At 39.9% G+C, this 20,921-nt stretch overlaps 1 protein-coding gene across 10 annotated transcripts in view; it reads right to left on the bottom strand.

Annotated features, from left to right (window-relative positions):
* Positions 1–20,921, bottom strand: part of LOC107272200 (leucine-rich repeat-containing protein 24) — a 170,918-nt gene that overhangs the window by 5,467 nt on the left and 144,530 nt on the right. For 7 of the 10 annotated variants that reach the window (XM_025089495.1, XM_025089494.1, XM_025089498.1 and 4 more), the window contains one exon: positions 4,956–5,033. The exons of 2 other annotated variants lie outside the window; for them this stretch is intronic. The gene's annotated coding sequence lies outside the window, so the exon portion shown is untranslated. Of the gene's footprint in view, positions 1–4,955; positions 5,034–8,111; positions 8,133–20,921 lie in introns of those variants that run through there. One more of the 10 variants, XM_015749110.2, reaches the window with a different exon arrangement.

Raw genomic sequence — 20,921 nt, 5'->3', positions numbered from 1 at the left:
TAATTAGTGCGCTTGTACTTTTGCGTCCCGGTTAAACACGCAGGGTACGTAGAAGAAATATTTTTTCATATTTCAAAAATATCTTATCACCCATTAATTTTAGATCATTAGTGTACTTAGACTTTTAGACTGATAGGTGAATCCTCTTTTTCAATGTATATCCCATTGAAAAAATTTAAGCTGACCTTCGAATTGCCTTGACCCCTGCACTCGGGAAGGAATTCAATGACGGAATCTTCCGTAACCCTCGAGACCCTACAACTTCTGTCTGAAACATTTTTTTGTCTGTCTTCGTTTTTGAAAAATACGACCTCGTCGCTGTTAATGACCCACCCTGTATATACGCGTTCGATTTAATCTCGCGCTTATACAGTGGGCCACGCGATTTCGACACCCTCTGAAACTTTCGATTAATCGCGCCTGGAAGCGACCGGCTATTTATTTCTCTCTCTTTACTTCCTACGGCCTTACGTTTGACTATTTTAATCGTACTGGGGATTGCGATTGGTTGTTGGTCGGGTAAGGGCTACCTGAGAACGGTCACTTTGACTGAACGATTAATACCCTGTTCGCGTAACTAAAGCTACGCTATGAAGGATTCCATCGATCCTTATATCGTTATGAACTTGCTACCCTCTAAGTGTACTTAGATCCATGATCCATCCCTATTTAAAACCCTATGTCAGTTTTATCTTTCCACTTTATGTGAAAAGTGCCTCCTGCACTCGACGCACATTAATCGGCACTTCAACCATCGACTCTGTTATAATGCACGCACGTGGTGGTTTTTGAGAATTATTATAATGGGGATGACTATTTGCTGGACGACTTGGCTATCAAAGAAAATATATCTATAGTTTTTCATAGATTTTCCTGATTTACTTTATGGTAAAATTCGTGATTGATCTTCAATTGTTTATTGGGATATTAGGGGGAGGAGGTTGCATATTGTGTATACTAGAAGAAAACTTACATTAGAGGAAATTAGTCTTTCAAATCATGAATTATGAAATATGTCTTATGAGACAACAAAGGAAGATATTAGTACGCGTGTATATAGATTATTCAAAATACAGTCGACAACGTGATAAAAACAAAAATTAATAAATTCACTGTTCCGAAAATTAGTAACGATCACGTAACAGTGATTTCAATAAGATTGAAATATCCGATCAGACAGATGCCCCTCTTTGCGAGTGTTAATAATATTGATGTTATAATTATATTTTACGAATCACACAAGGCGACGTACCGCGAGTGCACCCGGCACAGTTAACAGCGAGGCTGAATACACAAATCGTAAATTTCCTCGATAGCTCGTTAATAATTAATTACGAGGGAAAAATAGTATCGTAGGACTTCTGAAAACCACGAACAATGCTAATGACTTATTTCCAGAATCGAGTGTCAATGCGATGCGAATCGATCCATCGTCAGCACGAGGAAATAAGAGAGAAATCTAGCAGGCCGCTAGTGGTCTGACCTACTTTGCAAGAGGAATGAAAAAAGAGAAAAAAAAGAGAAAAAAGGTTCTCACGTTTCGAGTGGGCGCAAGAGACGAGAGAGAAAGTAAAAAAAAAGTCTAGATAATCCAGAGAAATAACCGAGAGCGAGTGATCAGTGGAAGTAAAATAAAAAAAGGAATTAAAAAACGAAAAGACAAAAAGAATAACGAACGAAAATGGTGTGAGGAAAAAAAAAATCAAAAACATCTCGAACGAAGGACTTTTGTCCCTTCCAGCAAAAAAATCTGCCATTCGCCCTTTTTCCCTTTCTTTCCCCCTCTCGCCCCCCCCCCCACCTCTCTCTTCAATTAGGTACAGAACGCTTCATCAAAATGTGTGCCAATGGCGTCGCAGTCAATCTATACCCACTCTGTTTCGCTCTAACCAATAGCAGAATATAACCACTACCCCACCAATCCCCTTGCCATGATACAAAGACCTCGAATATCCAGGGGCCATTTAATTCACATTCAGAACTATTAATAAGGGCGTTATGTCGATACACGTCTGTCTGACCCGCCTCAGGGACTCAACCATTCTGTATACTGATAGAAACGAACAAGATTCTCGTATTATGTATACCGTGTACAATTAATCGTGATATAATATATATGTATACATCAGACGTATACATTGTACATACTTGATTAGAACTATTGTACCAGCCGAAGTTGGCGCTACTATTGAAATCAAATGTAGGGGGTCCAACGTCACTCGGTGAAGTAGTCCCCTGGATAAGTTTATACATTACACAAATAAGGGTAGCGATCAGCTGAGAAATTATACGAGGGTATAAGGTATGAGGGTTGCCAAGATAACCGAGACTGTACATAACTTCGGGAGATCGATCTGGTAAAGTAAGAAGATTTTGCAAGATGCTTACGTCATATATCGATGAAAAGTCTGTAAGATTGACAACTCGTGTTTGATCTATGATAAACATTGTCAACTTGTATACGAGGGTGGCAACTGCGTCTGTTCCGTGTATGCAGAGTTATGCCCTACTACCCTGTGTGGTACAAGAATTTCTATATAATTTAGCTACGACAAGATTTGAGTATTCGCCTTTAACGTCACTTCCAGCTATGTTTCCTTAGTGTATTTCTAGCGGTGCACCGGCGACCCCGAAGTGTGACCTCTGAACTCTCAACTTTTTCTCGCTCGTCTCCTCCTCGAGCCTCTTTCTCTCCTTTTAGAGCCTTTCAAGTCTCGCGTCGTTCACCCTAGAGTCGAGGACTCAAATAGATGACGTTGGATCGAAGACGGTTTTTTCTTTCTTTCTCCGACTCACTCCTTTCCTTTCTTTTTCTTCTTCTTCTTCCTGTCGTCGTTCTATCTCTCACTTTCTTTCTTTAGAATCTTCAAATGGATACTGCGGAATTTTGCATACCCTATCCTAACCTATCTCCTGTCGATTCCACCCTTACTGCTCTCTTTTCTGAATCCAAGAATGTGATTTAGATTGTTATCGCCGCGACGGAAATGAACATTCGCGCTACTTCAAGGCAATCCGCCAATCGAATTTGACTTTGGTGCTTTCGTCGAAAATATTCGGTATAGGCAGAAAGGAGAAAAGCACTTGTTAAGAGGAATAGTTAAGGTCGTACAAAGAGGTCAGGTAGGGACGCTCGGTACGGTATTTACGATCATGTATTAAGGAACGGTGTCCGACGATAAATTGCTAGATACCGAAATTTACGGGAACGACGAAACGAAGCATCGCGACGCGTCGATTGCAAGGACGCGGGAGTTTATGATATTCCAATATCGAAATGCATCTAATGGCCAGTACCTCAGGTTCAATAAAGCTCGCTTTGCATTATTCGCAAAGTTTCAAGTTTCTCGAATGCTTACAGACCGCGTGCCGCGCCGACAGAATTGCATAAACTTTTCAAATAAGTCCAAATCTTATAAATCAGTCTACGGGGAACTTGGTAAGAATACTTTACGGCAGGTAGGAAAAGAAAAAAAGGTTGACTTATTATTACATGAACATGCAATTATTCTCATAGTGTAAAAGAGAAAAAAAATACCTGATACAATTTTGAATTCGAACGTTGCACTATTGGGGGGGAGGGGGGGGGTGGGTTAAAACAAAATTCTTGCCAAGAATTGATATACCAATACGTCGAACCTTATTCTCGAAGAAAAAGTATAGGGCCTCGGAGTATATAAATGCTTGAAAGAAGTTTTTGGTCTCGTGGGATTAGCCTGCAAAGGTTGGTAAGTAAAGCTTCTCGGCATGTCTGCCAAACCTACAGAATGGAGGGTTTGGTATTGACGAATATCCGCATTACTTTCTCATTCGAGCCAGAGCCCATCCCTATGGATCATCCGTATGAAAGTACTTTATCACTCAAATCCCGGTAGCGAATTTTCATTGACGAAAACTTCGTCTCGGCCGTGAGGACGACTCGAAGGACTATTCTGACAGATCGCTGATCCAAGAACGATTTCGTACGACAAAGCGAATCGCGATAACACAAAGAATTGCGACCCTCGTTCTTTCTCGTCTTCGAGACCTCAACTCGAAGGTTTAATGGGAATATCTGAGAAGGGCCGTTTATATAGCAACCGACCTGACCCCTACCACGAGAATTTCTCTACGGCAGTGACACCTAGCGGCACTTTTTCGTACTCGTGAGATTCCCAGCTGACTACTGCTAAGCTTAACATGAAAATTTGTGCTCTATGTTTTCACTACGCCCAAAGTTTATGGTACTTCGGAGTTCTTGGCGAGATCGTACGTTATTAATTGTGTTCGGCAATTAGATATTATTTGCGCACAACGCTACTGCGCCGATTTCCATTAGCAGTAAGACGAAAGGTATTAGGACACAGTGCGAAGGTTAGATCTAATTGTAACTTTAACGCTTCTATAGTAAGTGTCTGAAAGTCCTGAATGTTCCTCGAAGGATATAATAATTGGAATAGACACGAGTAAGTTTGTCGACTTTGTGTGTATAAGTGTTAGGAATACACTTTAAACGTAATAGAGTTTAAAGTACCATTTAAGAAGGAAGCAGTTAAGACCTGTTGCTCTTGCGTATGTCACTAGTGATTTTTGATTTATGTTAAATATTAAAGATGCCACTGACTCCTATACCTTATGCCAAAAACAATCTTTATCTTCACATTTTCTTTGACTGAGACGTCATTAAAGCTTCAGTTCTTTAGAATGGCTGTAATGATTAGCGTATTTCGACGATCTGAAGAAAGACGATTATAATGACTATGTAAGAGGTGGATAACGAGAAAATACGTTGAGAACGTACGGCAAGTTGGGAGAAAAAGGATTTAATCGCCGTTTCGTTAAAAAGAATATTGTGAATAAATAATTTACGCTTTATACATATGTAACATGTACATATACAAGAAACTCTATTGTCCTAAAACTGAATGCAAGTTTTTACTATTTTCTAAGCGTTTCCAGTACTAATTACAGCTTACCTTTCCCTCTCTTGTAGTACTGACGAAAACGGGACTCTGGACCCAACTCGTTAGCTACCACTTTCCCCGGTGAACAATCTGAAAGTAGATGCACAAAGTGTAATTATCGTAAGCAGAGCTCACACTAAATAATAAATGGAAAAAAAAAAGAGATCATCGAAGATGCTTCAAGCACTCTGAAATTATTTAGCCTCGTGAAATATTTTTGTACTCGAACAATAAATACATCGTGTAGAAAAGTTTCGACTATACTTAAAAGATAAAATTAATTAGGCACACTTTACACTCAAAGACTGCATATAATAATAAAACAATAACAAACATTAATTCGTAACCTTTAAACTCCAATGTTCAATTCGCAAATGCAAAATCAAGTATTTGAGATTCGGCAGGTCAATTACGTTGATTAAATGACGCTCGAGGTACATTAAAATTACACAATCAAGAAGGAACTTTTCGAAAACGAATAGTGAATGTAAAAGTAGCCTGCGACCTTGAAATTTTATAGGTCCACCTACGAATATATAATAACGTATCAGAGATTTAACACGCGGATTACGTTGATTTAATAGGCTTAGGGCATTTTAAGGGATTCGCTGATAAGAGGGAGTAGGACTGAATTCTGAACTTTTACGTTAATTATCAAAGAGGCTACGTAACGTTAAGCTAGGTCACGTTTAATATACCAGTAAGTAAAGTTTCATCCGGCGAACGGTATTTCGTAGCTATAGATTGCAACAACACATGCACCGCGTTAATATGGATGGACATGTTAACCGGTTCGATGATCGAAGGTGATTGGTGTTTCTGTTAGCGCGAGACAGTTTATAGGTAGAGAACGTAGTCGGGGCGTCAAGCTGTAAAGCTTTATAAGGGTGCCAAACCGTGCATGATGTACGACGTCGATAATTAATTATAACTAATTAATAGAGGTACGTTAATAATGGCAAAGGTAGCCGTTACAGTGATTAAATAACCCTTTCAAAGCAGGGGAGTGACTATCTGTCAGTGACAGAATGGCGTTTCGTGTTTTAGCATATACTCATATACCTATATACATTTACGGAGACTTATACATTTCAATCTACAACCCATAACCCGCGACCTACCAGTATCTATAGACGGGACACTTTCGCTAAGAGCTGTCTCGAAGTTTCGAGTTTTCGCGCCAGGTGGCCAATTAGTAAACTAACAGCATTTAATAAGACGTAGAAAATACCGGCAATTCCTCGGCCCCAATTTCTCCTCTATCCTCCATTCGTTACCTTGTTATACACGTTAAGGAATACCTTCGAGCCGCGACGACGAAGAAGCTTTTCATTTGCAGTACTTGAAGGCAGACAGGGGAAGTCATAATGAGATAAAGAGAGATGGATAGATAGAGAGGGCCGATGAGGGGGAGGGAGAAGCCCAATTTTGATATGAAACACGCGGATCTCTTTCTGGCACGTATCCGAGAGGGGGGAATTCTACTCGGCGCACGACATAATGTGAATTAAGTTTGCGGAATGAAAACGAAGGAGGTTAGCTGAAGCGTTCAGGTATACGTAGACGTCTTGTTGGAGGATGGGACGGGAGCGACGCCTGCCGGAGGCCACAGGAACTTTTGGCATGGGAGAGGAGTATTCGTGAATAGGGTATAGGGAGTTGAAATCCTTGCAGAAACGAAGTCAGAGAAGCAAAGAAATATAAAGCGAGTTTAGACGAACTTTCTTGGCTGATTCGAAGCAGACTGATGTTAGCTTTAGCAATTATTACTTATACGGTATATAATTATTTATGCGCATCTATATTCGATACACGTACGATATGCTGATAAGGTAATGTAAAATATATAGATATCGTATATAGGGTTATTAAGTATTATCGTACCCTCTGAGGATGGTTCTATCGTGAAAATTAATAGAAAGCAAATGGGATATCTTCAGGTTGTCCAACAGTCCTGAATAACCTTATATAGGGTTATTCGTGTTGAACGTACAATCTGAAGTTAGCCCGTTCAGTTAATTTATATTGCAGGTAACTTTGGTTGATGCATTTGTATATAATATATTATGTTATATTCATAAACATATATATATATATATATATATATATATGTATATATATATATATATATACAATGTCTATTATCATGTAGGACGATTTCGCACAAACGGGTCATACCGATTAACGTCTGAATATCGCGCGAAGGCAAATAGATTAAACGAGACGTTTATATTCCCTGAATAACAGAACCGCGAGCTACAAATTACCAAAGTCTTGTCGCGCAATTGCGTCAGAATAGTCGTGGGAATTGCGTTTACCTCACAATGCGCGATACGATTAATCGTCCGCGAGGATATATACCCCTCTTGTTTTCACGCGTGGTTATCTACTACCCCCGTCATTACAGGCAATTCGTTTTCCCTTTTCAATCATCCATATAATTTCTAATATCGATTTAACAAACGACGAAGGGTGCAATATCGATTTCCTTGTACATTGTCTTTTCCATACACTTGTTTTTTTAACACTGCAATCCCTTTACAGTATCCATCGATATATCCTATAATCATAGTGACATTAAATTTTGAGGTGCAATATTTTATAATACGCACTTTTCAATCGGGCGACTGTCGCTAGGGTTATCGGTGAACAACTTTTAATGTCGCCGATATCAATAGCCTCGAGCGATTTCATGTACGAACTTCGCATATGTGGAAGCAGTAGGAAAGTCATAAGAATCCATATTGAAGACCGATATCGCTTTGGAAATATTCTAGAACGCGTCAGCGGTACCGGAAGGTATAAAGGTCCTATAGACATGAGTTATATCGCGGAATATACAGTGATATATATATACACACAGCATGAGGGCCTCACTGCTTTGAGATAGCCATTACAAAAGCGATATATTGTTGGCTGCACTGGCTAATGTCGTGGCAGATAAGAGTCTGGCAATAAGGTTGGATGATTTTTATACGTCTCGCGGCCATTAGAAATGTTTATAGCTTAACAGTGACCTTTGTGCAATATAGGTAATCCTTGACAAAATCTTTATCGGAAAGAGTTTAACGTATAAGGTCGGACGTTATTAAATATTCCTTTTAGGAAGGTCAAAGGTCACTGAAAATAAGGGTGAATCCAAATTAAATTATCAAAAAATGCACTTACCATGAGTAACTCGCGTAGGGTCGATAGCGAGTGAGACGATTTGTAATCGGACTGCGTGTTATTTTGATTCGAGGTGTAGGAAACAGTGCTGCCACCTCTCGAGACTTTTTGTCAATTATAATTAACAACCCGTGACTAACGGCGAATGGAATCCGTGATCGTTGAGAATTGGCGGTTAAATTTGAATTTTCTGATCTTCGATGAGCTCGTCTTATTTCGGATGAGCTCGGATAAGTTACGGGCTCTTTTACTTATCTTTCATAGGGAACTCATCGACTCTTGTTTCCGAAAGCGAGAAAGTCAGTTCAGTATTTATTCAGGAATTCTCTGGAACCTGAGATGGTCGAGATTGAGACCGAACTGTTTTCAATCAAAGTAGATACCTCGGTTCCGTTCCTTTCTCTATTTCTCACTTTTTCTCCGCTCTCTCTCTCTCTCTCTCTCTCTCTCTCTCTCTCTCTCTCTCTCTCTCCCTCTCTCTCTCTCTCTCTGTACCTATCTTCGTAAACCCTCTCCTCTCGTCTCTCTCTGTAAATTGAATTGGATCGAGAATACTATGGGCTCTCTGTAATTTCTACCCTCCTTTTTGTATGAAGGTTCAACGAGTAATTCATTTTCGGGAGACAAAAGCTTTGAAAATATTAAAGATTCGATTGATTTAGGAGAATAAAAGAAAATTACGACAGATTGGGATTCGAAGGAAAAAAGAAAAAACGTATATCGTTAGCGAGATGCAAAAGAAATTTTTGTTTTCGCATATAAAATAAAAAGTTTGAATTTTACTCACCAGTCCAGTAAGTCAGGGTATAACGAAAATATTTAATTTTCTTATATACCTGTCAACGCGCATGCGCTCTCTACCTTTGCGCCTAACAATGCAATTGTACCGTTGACACGTACGGTAAATAAAAGCTGTTTTTGTTTAGCCTGTCGTAAAAATATTATCACGCCACGTCGTGAGAGACGACTGCAACTACAACGGGCGTCGCGGCGTTGGCTCTGGGCGCCGTGAATAAGAAAAGCCCCGGAGAATAACCTCGCCGTGAGGCGGCAAGTTTTAATAGTAATCCGGGCACAAAGAAAAAGCGGCGCTACTGAAAGCGAAGAAATTAGAACGAACAACAAGGTTCCTTACAGCCGAGAAACTGTTATTACTAGCTGATTATTCTGGTGAGTGAAGGAAAAAAAAAGAGGAAAAAAAATTACAATGAAATGGGGGGGGGGGTGTCTGAGACGAAAAGAAAAAAAAAATGAATATTATCGGCGCACGTACTCGTACACGAACCAAGTGCCTTATGGGTTTAATAACGAGAATGAAGCATCCTTGCAATAAAGCGCTGCTTACATAATACTCATATCTATACATATACAACATAACACGTTGTCGGCTTGTATAAATAGTTTTCCGAATTTCCCTGAAAATATAATCCTATAAGACCGAAGTAATTAACTGCGAAATGGATGGTGCCAATAAATATTTTTATCACATTCGATTCGGCAGTTGGGATGTGCTTTCGAGGATTTCGCAAGGCTCGAGCAGGGCTTACGGTAAGCCCCCTGGGTAAATTGCCTACGTAGAAGGGCCCTTCTCTACCTAGCCAATTTATCGCATAACAAATGCCTTAATTTTCGCCGACGATACGAATTGCTTCGTTAAAGCGAATAAATTATGAAATTCTACGAGAGTCTCGAGGTCGTCGCCGTGGTACTCCGTCGTTTATTGCCTTAAGAGAAGCAGGGGCTCCGCGGACGATACCGAACGCCATCGCTGATTGCGCCTTGGCCCAACTCCTTACTTCGCTTAAGATACATAAGCGTCCTTAAGCCGGCACGATTATCGCTACCACGAGATACGTATTTCCAAACCAAGGAATATCGAGATTGGATTACGCTACGGTTACTTTTCGTCGAAGGCAGAACAAAGTCACTTGGAGTACCTGGAGTACCTGGATCAGTTTGATTAGTGAAAGAAAATTTTTTACTTTAATTCATTAAATATATGGAAACAAAGTAATCTCGCGTTTTCGTTAATGATATCCTTTTTATTGTGCGCGACGATCATCCTCTTACGTTCGGACGGCTGGAAAATGTTCTCGCACTCTGGGATCATCCGGGTTAATCTCATTACACAGTTGCGTAGCTTTTACGTCCCATCGTGAAATCCCGTTTATTTACATTGGTAGGAGAAATTTAAACGTATCCCATGAATAATTGAACATCGCATGACCGACGCAACAGACAGGCCTCGACAAACTGGAAGTACTAACCAGTATACCTATTCACGAAAGGATTCGCTTTGGTCTACGCGATAAGAAGGAAGTAAGCGCGTGACGAAGTAAGCCAAATAAATCAAACAATAAAATGAATTGACTCGGAGAAAATTGCCTGCTAACTTTGTACGATCTTATCGTACCCGTCACTGTATTTTCAAGTGGTGTCTCGTATAACGTTTAAATAAATAGGTCTGCGCTAGGATGGCTCCAGTCAATAGTCCGATTTTCTTCGTACATACGAGCTAAAATGCATGGAAGATCGAATACAAGACATTGAAGGATGACGAAATAAATTTCAGATTAAAAATTTTTAATCCTGTTAATTCATTCAAAATCAATTTAATTGACACTCAAATCAACAGGTATAAATCGTACCGGTCTAGTCATGCATTACCCTTATGCTACACTATGTTACATATGCACATTGTATGATATGAAAAAGTAGTGATAGGTGAATTTCTCTATGAGGAGTAAAATTCTTAATTTTCTAGTAATTTTAATCATCGATTGGCTAAAATCGATGTGTAAAATTATTAGTCAAAAGCGATTGGATATTGAGTGCCGTGAACGAGCCACTCATTGTAGTCATACGTAACACGGGTTAATATATGTCGAACATGTGACATTGCGGAATCACGTATTATCATATGTGGACGTGTAGAGCATGTTGAATTGGTCAGTTAAGGGTGGGGCGTAAGTCACTCACAGCTGTCTGGTACATATATACGTACAAGCATATCGGGCATTAATCATATAGGTGAACTTGCATATATTCCTAGCTACTCACTCCATCTATGCATGCAACCCGGTAGCCTCCCTCTTGTGACGCAAGCAACGGGAGGGCAGCCCTCGGCCGGTCGGCCGGTCGGCCGGTCGACCGATCAGCCACATGCACAGGATGCATAGTCGCTACCAGGGTCAGACTGCGTGCATCTCGCAGAGACTAATGACGGGCGTCAATCATTTTATACGATGGCGTTGGACTGTCATCTCGTAATCGCGGTTTCGACGGTTTACACGAATTTCATATTATTTTAGATTACGGTTAAACGGTTTTACATGCAATTCTGAGCGTATGGCCATTGCATTCTTTACGTATGCACCGTTGTCTGTACGGATGGAAGGTATTGTTTTTACAAAATTGAAATTAATATTCGCACGCCGTTATTCCGGAGTGGACGTTTCTTTGAAAATTCGAATTAATCGCATTTAAATAATAAATGTGTTAATTGTGATGAATTTGAAAATTATTTTTACTTGCTGGTATCCTGTAGTCCATTGTACTGTGCGCACTTGATATGCTTGACACTTAAAATTTCGAACGATACAGGAGAACAAGGAACTCGTGACACGTGCATGGGCCACGCAATCCTCGTTCCAGTTACCAGGAATGACCTGGATTTAAGTGTGGGTCGTTAATCTTGGTATATATGGTGGGCTAAATAAAATGCACTTCATCGCTTGTCCTATGTTGTGATGCGTACCTTTATTACAGTTTGAGACTTGACACGGGATAGCGATGCGTTTATCCTCCGTGTCGTTCCGTGAAGAATCGGCTGGCCTAGTTAGCTTCGGGTGGACTCGGGAGGTTCCGGTGACGCTCGGGAGTCACGTGACATACGAAGCGACTGGAATGGTTTTATATGGCGGCCGTAATGCATCGTATTCGCGAGTTTGTGTTAGAAAACAAAAAACTGGGTAGACTGGTGATTTATTTAACGGTGAATGTAATTCAGCAAGTTCAGGAATCTCTTGCTAATAAAATCTTTTCTCGTATTGGCTCTGCTCGCGGGCATTACGACGGGACAAGTATTCGCGTGGCTCATAAAAGTTGAGCCGACGCCCCGCGAGACGTCGCCGGGCGTCGTAACATTCCCGTTGCAATTACGATGAAACGTTCTCTATCCACGTAGCGAGTTACGATTTTACTCAGAAACACGTTTCTCTACCGGAAATCAAAAGTCCTTGGTAAAAATTATGGTAACATTAGCGTGTGACGTCTACGCTTATAACGCTAATGTAGGATAGGTCAGGTTAGGTACGTACATCACGGCGCAGGGAATTCATTATAAAGTAACGCCACGCATTGCTCCTGTCCACTGGGTTTATACTGTACTGTACTCAAACCCCCTAGAATTTATTAATGCATAATATACTCACGGGGAACGACGAAATTCGGGCTTGGCTGGCACGACTGGTACAAATTTCAGGTACAAAAATTTAACCTTACTTTCATCAGGTGGTAACAATTGTGACAAGTAATCCTTTAACTTCTAATCGACAATGCTATAAACCAATATATATTTTTTTTTGTATACATTGTTAGACACAAATTATTGTCTTTCCCAAAAGGCACACTGGAAGAGATTCAAAGGCTTTATCAACAGATGGCGCTGAACTAAATATATCCTCTCGCATTATGTTTTACGCTACTAGACGAAGAAGTATCTAGGGAAGGATATACGTCGTGCTCCCAAGGGATCCTCTAGGTTATAATTCTCAAACTTTGTCACTGTTTTCAAGCATTCCCAGTAGCTCGGTAAAGTGCAAGTATGTTGATATTATATTAGGAATGTACATACGTATACGGGCTCTGCATCCTCCACGCATTGCGCAAAGTACCATGGCAACGTTGAGTAAAGTAAAGTTGCATTACATGTTGATAACGTAAACGCCTGAGGTTAGTAGTCATGGCGGAAGGAGCCACATTCACGGTAACGTGTATAACGAAAGCCTCGGTATCATGTAAAAATTACAGTAAACAAAGTTGGCGTAGCACAGCCCGAGTGCGCGGTTAACAAAAGTCACGTTCATGCGTCAAAAAGAAGATAAATAAAAGAGAAAAAGAAGAGAAATATCGGCAGTTCTAAAAGAGAGAGAGAAAGCTTCGTAATTTTTTTTTTTTTTTTTTCAAAAAATTCCACAAACCTAAAACGGATGTTTATAACGTAAAGTGAGGTTAGGTTGGCGACCGAAGTGGCGCTGAGCAGACAAAGACGATAACTCTTTATTTTTTCGGAAAGAGATGAATTCCTTGAGAATCTCTTGGGCAAATTTCAGTCAGGAATATCGTAGCGGGATTTCTAGTTCGACGCCAGACAGTATTAATTTCTTAGACAAACAAACTCGTATAAACCCCATTGGGTTCGAGTCGTGTAAAAGCCTGAGATATATGCAAATATATAGACGTACCTATGTACTACATATACCAAATATACATATATACACGATTCAGAGATACGGGTTAACGCAGGAGACAAGCCAAACGTCCCGACATGCTTTGCGTTCGTGTTTGCGTCTCAACGCGACACATTCGATCTGACAGATTTGTCGAATAATTTCGAGTGGGGGTTTCGACGTAATTCCACGAGAAGTTCGTACGATATCAGCGCCCCAGGGCGCTTACGGATATGAAGCGTAGCTAAATACAATAACCTGTACGTATATGTAACTGCATGTACGAATGTAAACATAAGTGAATGTATGGACGTTTCGACTTACAAGCGGAGCATTAACGCGTCTGAAAAGGAGATATCGAACGAATCACGAGAGGAGCCGAATACTTACGAATAATCCCGAAGGATTTATTCGGTGCATTGAAATTGATCGAGTATACATGCTAAAGGCGATCCTCGTGAATCGTACGATTTGGCCTGCACTCTAAGGACACGAGATCGCTGACTGGCAGGAATTTACTGGGCTGCAAAGATACTGATGACACTTTAGAACCGGTGACTGCAGCTTGGGAAGCCTCTCTCGAATACTCAATGGGGGTATTGACCGGCTACCAATTTACAGTGAATCACCTCGTGCTACGAGAGGGCGCGATGCTTAGCGTCGCGTTTGACGTTCTCCTTTGAACAGACGTTCGCCATGGACATCAAGGGTGAACAAGATGGTTGCTATTGCTCTTGGAATTTCTCTAGGGTGGCTTATCGATCTCAATTTTGAATCGGTGCCAATTTTCTATATTACTACGATGCATGTGTGTATATTTTGTGTATACAGCTTGTATACTAAAGCAGAGAAATTTGAAGCTTGTATCAACAATTATATACGACTTCGAATCGACCTGTAAAATTCAACAAGGATTCCTACGTTAATTCGTATTTTCCTCTAAAAATCAAAAATTCTTCAGCCACGGTAATCAGAGCGCTAATTCCACCTAATTTACATTCAACCACTATTAACATGTTTCATTCCTTATTAGGGTGAATGTTTTCTTTTAAAACCAGGCTTTTTTTAGGGTCGCGGTATCTTTTATTTTATGGACCCACCAAGGGGGATGATTTTTCATATTTTTATGTCTCGATTCAAATTGGAGTTTTATATTATTATCGTTGTGTATATACATATGTATATATATATTATGACTATAGCAAGCACTCTACTTCTCTATGATCGAGCGGGAGGGTGGGTGGTGACGTTTTGATTGGTGTCGCGTGCTATCGAGACCCGATGTAAATCGCATGGAAAATTATAGAGTCTGGCGCGGTCATTATTCCTCGTACGGAATGTTAATGGTGATCTAATCGATAATATAATTCATACTCGCGCATACGCTCTATCCTACCCCTGCTTCGCGATAGTGTGTACAATTGTCTTTCAGATGATCTAACAACAGTACACAAGGAAACGATCAATTTTTAAATATATTTTACATTATATATATTCTAATATAAATAAAGCAAAGAATTTTCTCGTTTAATACTTGACTGCAGAAAAATCGCGAATTGAATTTGTATTTGAATATTTTCTTCACTGTATACCAGACTCAACCTAACAGCAACCTTCCCGATACGTAATTGTGACTACTTCACTATACCCCGGAATAAATTTAATGTACATGACTCTTTACTTTGTACGGGCGACTATTATCACGTTCAAGGATCAAATTTTAAGAATTTCTAAATTATTTTTTAGTATTAAAATTTTCAATAATAATATTACAAGGCTGTTGTATTTTTTTTTTTGTAAAGGGGTACGTACATCAACAGAAACTTCGTTAAGAATTTAATGAAAAATCATACGCGAGATAGCTTTGTAATTATTCTCTCGTCGAGCGGCTACCTTAAAGGTTTGGCCGAAGAAATTGGTTACCAAATTGAAGGGGCGGGATAGGGTGAACGAAGTAAACGAGGTTTACGGAAACGCAAAACGTATAGAAGCAGTTTGGGCAAGAGTGCCGGACCAGGGAGGAGGCTTCACTCGTAATTAGAAATATTTTATCAAAAAATTTTTCACGGCATGTTTTTGAATCCCATGATTTACGTCGTTCTGGCGTAACCGCGGAATTGGGTAAGCCGAAGCTGCAAAAAATTCAATTAGCACGAGGTCATTTTTCATCGAGCGTAATTAATATGCACATATAGACTTGCGTGTAGACTGTATGTATGCACTGAAAATACCCTATGTGAATTTTCCATGGAACAATGTATAACTATATAATCAATATCGAAAATTGATTCCTGCAGGTATGGCATTCCCAAAGTGCATTGTAACATATGTCAAATCGTTTATCGGCAAATTATATTTTGAACAAAAAAAAAACTCGAATTTCGATTAAAATCGTCGGGATTGATCAATTCGGGAATTTTCGAAGTAATGAGCTATAGTTTGGGTATAGGTAAATAAAATTGATAACAACGTCAACCATAGCGATCCGTTTGGTAGAAGTAATGGGGTATCAATTAAATGTTTATTAAAAAATATGATTAATCATATAGAAAAAGGTTGACCTTAATAATTTGTCCTATATTTCAACGAATTAAATTTATACGACGTATGGACGGTTTTATTAATTATTTATTATACGATCAATTGAGCACTGAATGCTACGATGATATGGACATTCTTTTTTATTCAATGCATATGGAACTCTGCCAAACGGTTTTACGTGTTCGTCACGTGACTGTGCATATACATTAAGGAGAATTTTCTGTGTAAATCATAGCGATCAATCATCTTTAAGGCAAACTCGGAATACGCTAACTTTTTACATGGAATTTGCACAGATCTCATCGGTCACGTGATAAATCGTCATACATTTCCTTTTGTCAACGTCATGTAAAACTTATTTGAGTATTGACCCGAGCCCTGGCAAATTAATCAATCTGAAGAGTTTAATTGGTCAGGCTAATCTAAGTGCCAAGAAAACTTAACGAACACGATGACGTAACCCTTAACCGGCAGCTTCGGTTAACCCGTATAACGATATCACAGGGTACAGATTGAATTAGAGAGTAAAGAGACTGAGAGAAAAAAAATCAGAGATACGAAAAATAAAGACGAGAGAGTGAGAGCGGAGTAGGGGAATGGGGGAGAAAAGATAAAAGTTAGTATATATATATATATATATATATATATATATATAGCTATTCGTTATATTCTTATGAAATAAATAAATAAATTTTCAAAAATGCTTTTAACGATATGAGCAAACTATTTAATTTTTTATATTCTTTAAGTAAATCATATATGTATTATCTGGCAAGTGCTGATATAAACTAAAATAACGATCTTGTTACATCGAATTGTACATTAATCTAATGGATTAATAATATGAGCCAAGCGTTTTCACAATTACAGATATAAAATTTTCACACTACGTTTAAATACGCTCTTAAATTAGTTCTATTATAATACCTATATATATCTACCCATTATGGATATAGGCGCTGATTTCGACGAAGATGTTATGTGCTGAATTGTAGTTGAGTTTCTGTTTCTACGGTGTGGTCTGTTTGATTTGTCGCCGTGTTCGATCCCCGTTCCTCAGATATTTGACGGAATATGTCTAATGCCAATGATGATATGTCTATTAAGGCCCTCTCACCCAGAGCGTACTAGTGTATTGTTCAGTGACACGTCTTACTCGCTCGCTGGTTCTTTGGTGAAAGGGACGACAATTCGTTTGACCGGTATTATTTCTATTTAATGACGTGGGGATCGAACGACTCCTAATAGGTGTATTCGGAGGGGGGCGTATCCCTACACATACACATACCCATACATACTAGAAGCACTCAGATTAGCCGGCATACTCACACGTTACACACATATATATATATATATATATGTATAATTTTTATATTCAAAATCATGGAAATTCATGAAACTTAATGGAAGAAAATTTGCAATAACCCAACAAAATAAGAAAAAATGTACGTAATTAACGTTGAAATTGAAAGCTCTGGTATTAGCAAAAAATTTATTCAGAATAACCTTTTGTGAGCAGGAACAAATTCAGCAAGTTTATCTCAATTGTTCCACCCTGTATGTATACAAGTCTGTTGATTGACGTGGTTTAATCACCCCAGCTATTACAGGAGATATGATTGCGTAGGCACGTCACAGAAGGTAGGTACGTGTATTAATTTGGGGAAATTAAAATGCGTATTTGAAAAGCGCAGTGGCAGACAAAGAGTAAAATCAAATTGATTTTATCAAACTAATGAAATGCAATAACCCATTGTGCATAGCTCTGTGATTTAGAGTAAAAATTAAAAAAAAAATAATTTGCAAATATTTTTTTGCTCTTGTTTATCACCGAATGAAAAGTCGCTCGGAGAACCATAGCGGAAGTTTCATTCGAATCACGTTGTAAATTCCAACCACCGCAAGCGGAAATGACCTGTCGCAGTTAAGTAAGACTCAATGACCGTATTTTATTCGTTTAAGGAGTTCCGTGGCCGATACGTCCCTGAAAATTATCGTCAGACAGTTTAAATAAGACACAGCACGTGGCTCAGAGTTCTCGAACCTCGAAATTTCCGACCGGAAGTTGGCCGCCTTATCCATGCGATCTTCTAACAGCTCTGCAATCGTATATATATGTACATAAGTGCAAGGTACACTGTATATATATATATACAACAGGAGTAAACTCATTCAGGAAATCGACTTACATTAGAGACCACCGTCATTTCCGATATCAGTCACCCGCTAGATACCAGGCTAATATCTAAATAATCTACTTGAAATTGCATTAAGTAAATTATTCCGAAATTCGCAAGCCGTTAAGAATATTCCCAGGATTATTGAGTCTTCTGTAGAATAGTACAAAGACATACCGCAGAGGCGCCACCAGCGAATAAGAGTGACAAGAGAAAAAGGATGACAAGTGAAACGAAAAAGAAAAAAGGAAAATCAATAGTAATCAGCATCACAGTCAAAGCGAAGGAAGCTTGGTGCCTATCAAAGAGTATATTACAGCCTAGATAAAAAGAGGTGAAAGAGAGAAACAAAGAAGAGAATCGAAGGAAATGGCAAAAGAAAACGCCAACTACCGTCAGTGTACAGGTCGCCGAGATAAGCTTCGAAGGTTTCCCACCAGAGGGATATGGAGAACTGCATCATCCGTTCAGACGATATTATAACTAAGAAAACTGGCGTATCGGAATGCCGGATAAGAAGAAACGAGTGGCTTGCCGGGTTCCATTTCGAAAATGTATAAAAAGGTAAAGGGGTGGCACAGAGGGGTGAGATTCGAGATCCCCCAGACATAAATAACCAAACGTGAACGCGATGGCGCTCGTGCTTGAGTAAATCGTAGAGTCTAAGCAAGAGAGGGAGAGAGAGAGAAATACAAAAAACAGGGAGGGGAACGGGGGGCGGGGTTGTTACTCCAGGTGTCTTCCAGGGTGTTAGGTCACGTACTTAGGTATACAGGAAGCGAGTACGTACTCTTCTTGTACGCGTGAGTAATGAAGGTGAACCAAGCTCACAAGAGGGAGAGAGAGAGAATGAAGATAGAAAGAAGGAATAAGAGAGAGAGAGAGAGAGAGACAGTGAAATAGTGAGTGAGACCACTCGGTTTTGAAGCGCGCTAATGCTGTACGGCCCATAATCAAGGTAATGGCAAAACAAAGCCTGCTACACATGTGACTCCCACTAGGGCCAGCGCAGTGCGATGTGACAGGCATACATTACGTTGGGCCGACTACCTCGTGCAGGCATACTATAATATGCCACGTATTATACATGGAAGGAGTACGTGGTAGAGCACGCGTGTAACACGTGTGTACTGGAAGGTTAGAGCATGCAGAAGTGTGATTGCGGACGTGAATGCAGTATAGCCACCTCCCACCCCCCGGTACATTCACCTTGACGAGTAATTTGCTGTGGAACGAAGGCGACCCTTATACAAGGGATGTATACATATATGTACATACGTGCATTCTAATACAGTGCCAAGGCGCGGATGCTGCGTGGCTGCAGAAGAGTAATAATATTACCTGTAACCCTATGACGTAATGAGCCAAGTGCTTTTGAGACAAAAAAATCCTGTTTAGGCGAAAGAAGTGCGAGGGGTCGGATAGGTCGTATTTTTTTTTCTTTTTTTTTTCAAATCAACTTATCTTTACGGGTATTCGTCACGAAGTAGATATAGGGACGATATTCGTTCTCAATGCGTAGGCTAGAGGAATTGGACCGTGATATGAATGCTGGATGGATTCTGGATAGAATATGATCTATCTGCATCGGTAGGTACGTATTTTAATTCTCTGTTCTGAATTTCCATTATAAGTCGATATATATACACATACATGCTACGTGCATCTGACTTGTGGACGGATATTTCAGTTTGGCGTTGAGTGGAGGGGATGAAAATTCGATGGCTCTTTAAAAAGATGCTTTATCATTATTATATACTGTATGGTTGGGTTAGGCAAGAAATTGCTTTTATACAGAGTTCCACTGATTGCTGTTTGTTAACAGTGACGTAAAGCGCCCTTGAGACACGTGTATATGGTTAGAAAATTATATTCGCTGTTAAATAACGATTCGAAGTAGGTAGTCACTTGAAGAAAAAAAAAGTAGTACCCTCTTTCAAGACCGTAAGAGTCCACACCCTTATAAGGGTTTCGAGCTCCCTTAACGATCGGTTTGTGGTAACCGGCGGCAACCCCCTCCACGACCCATGCACACAAAAGGCTCGTACATCCTCTTTACCTATTTTCACTCATTTCTGTTTATCCCCCCTCAACCCATTGTCTTTATACGTCTGTATCTCCATCCAGACCGCAACCAAGAGTATGGAAAACACAATACACTCTTCTTCAACCCCTTGCGCAACCCTTACTTCTTTACTTGCGGGGTGTCCCTGTCAACCTTCCAACCCTACGATTTACTCCTCTCAACCGCTCCCTTAAACCATAGACGTATAGGCGTTAAAGCATTGCGCCCTGACGTTAATACAGGGGAGGGACGATTGTCTCGCAGGATTTAAAATCCTCTTTGGGAATATTTAGCGTGGCAGCAACCCCTCGTGCTGCAGCCCCATTCGAAAGGGAAGTACCGTAATACCGTATAGCATGACTAACCGTGAGGGAGGCAAGTTGAGTAGAAGAAGTCGGGAGTCTGAAGGTAGCGTGGGATATGGAGATGGTCCTGTGACGGTTCGGCTAGGATCGATAGGGTCGAAATATCGTAAATTACCGAAAAACGCTATGAAATAAATTTCCAGGTTGTCCATAAATTACAAGCGTAACCGTTGCCGATGGCTCGGGTCAAATAAATTCGAGTACAGAGGTCA

The sequence above is a fragment of the Cephus cinctus genome, unplaced genomic scaffold (genome assembly GCF_000341935.2).
Source record: "Cephus cinctus unplaced genomic scaffold, Ccin1 Ccin1_scaffold1124, whole genome shotgun sequence".
In the NCBI taxonomy this organism is placed as follows: domain Eukaryota; kingdom Metazoa; phylum Arthropoda; class Insecta; order Hymenoptera; family Cephidae; genus Cephus; species Cephus cinctus.
The sequence above is the reverse complement of the archived record's forward strand: the minus strand, read 5'-3'. Positions and strand labels throughout refer to the sequence as shown.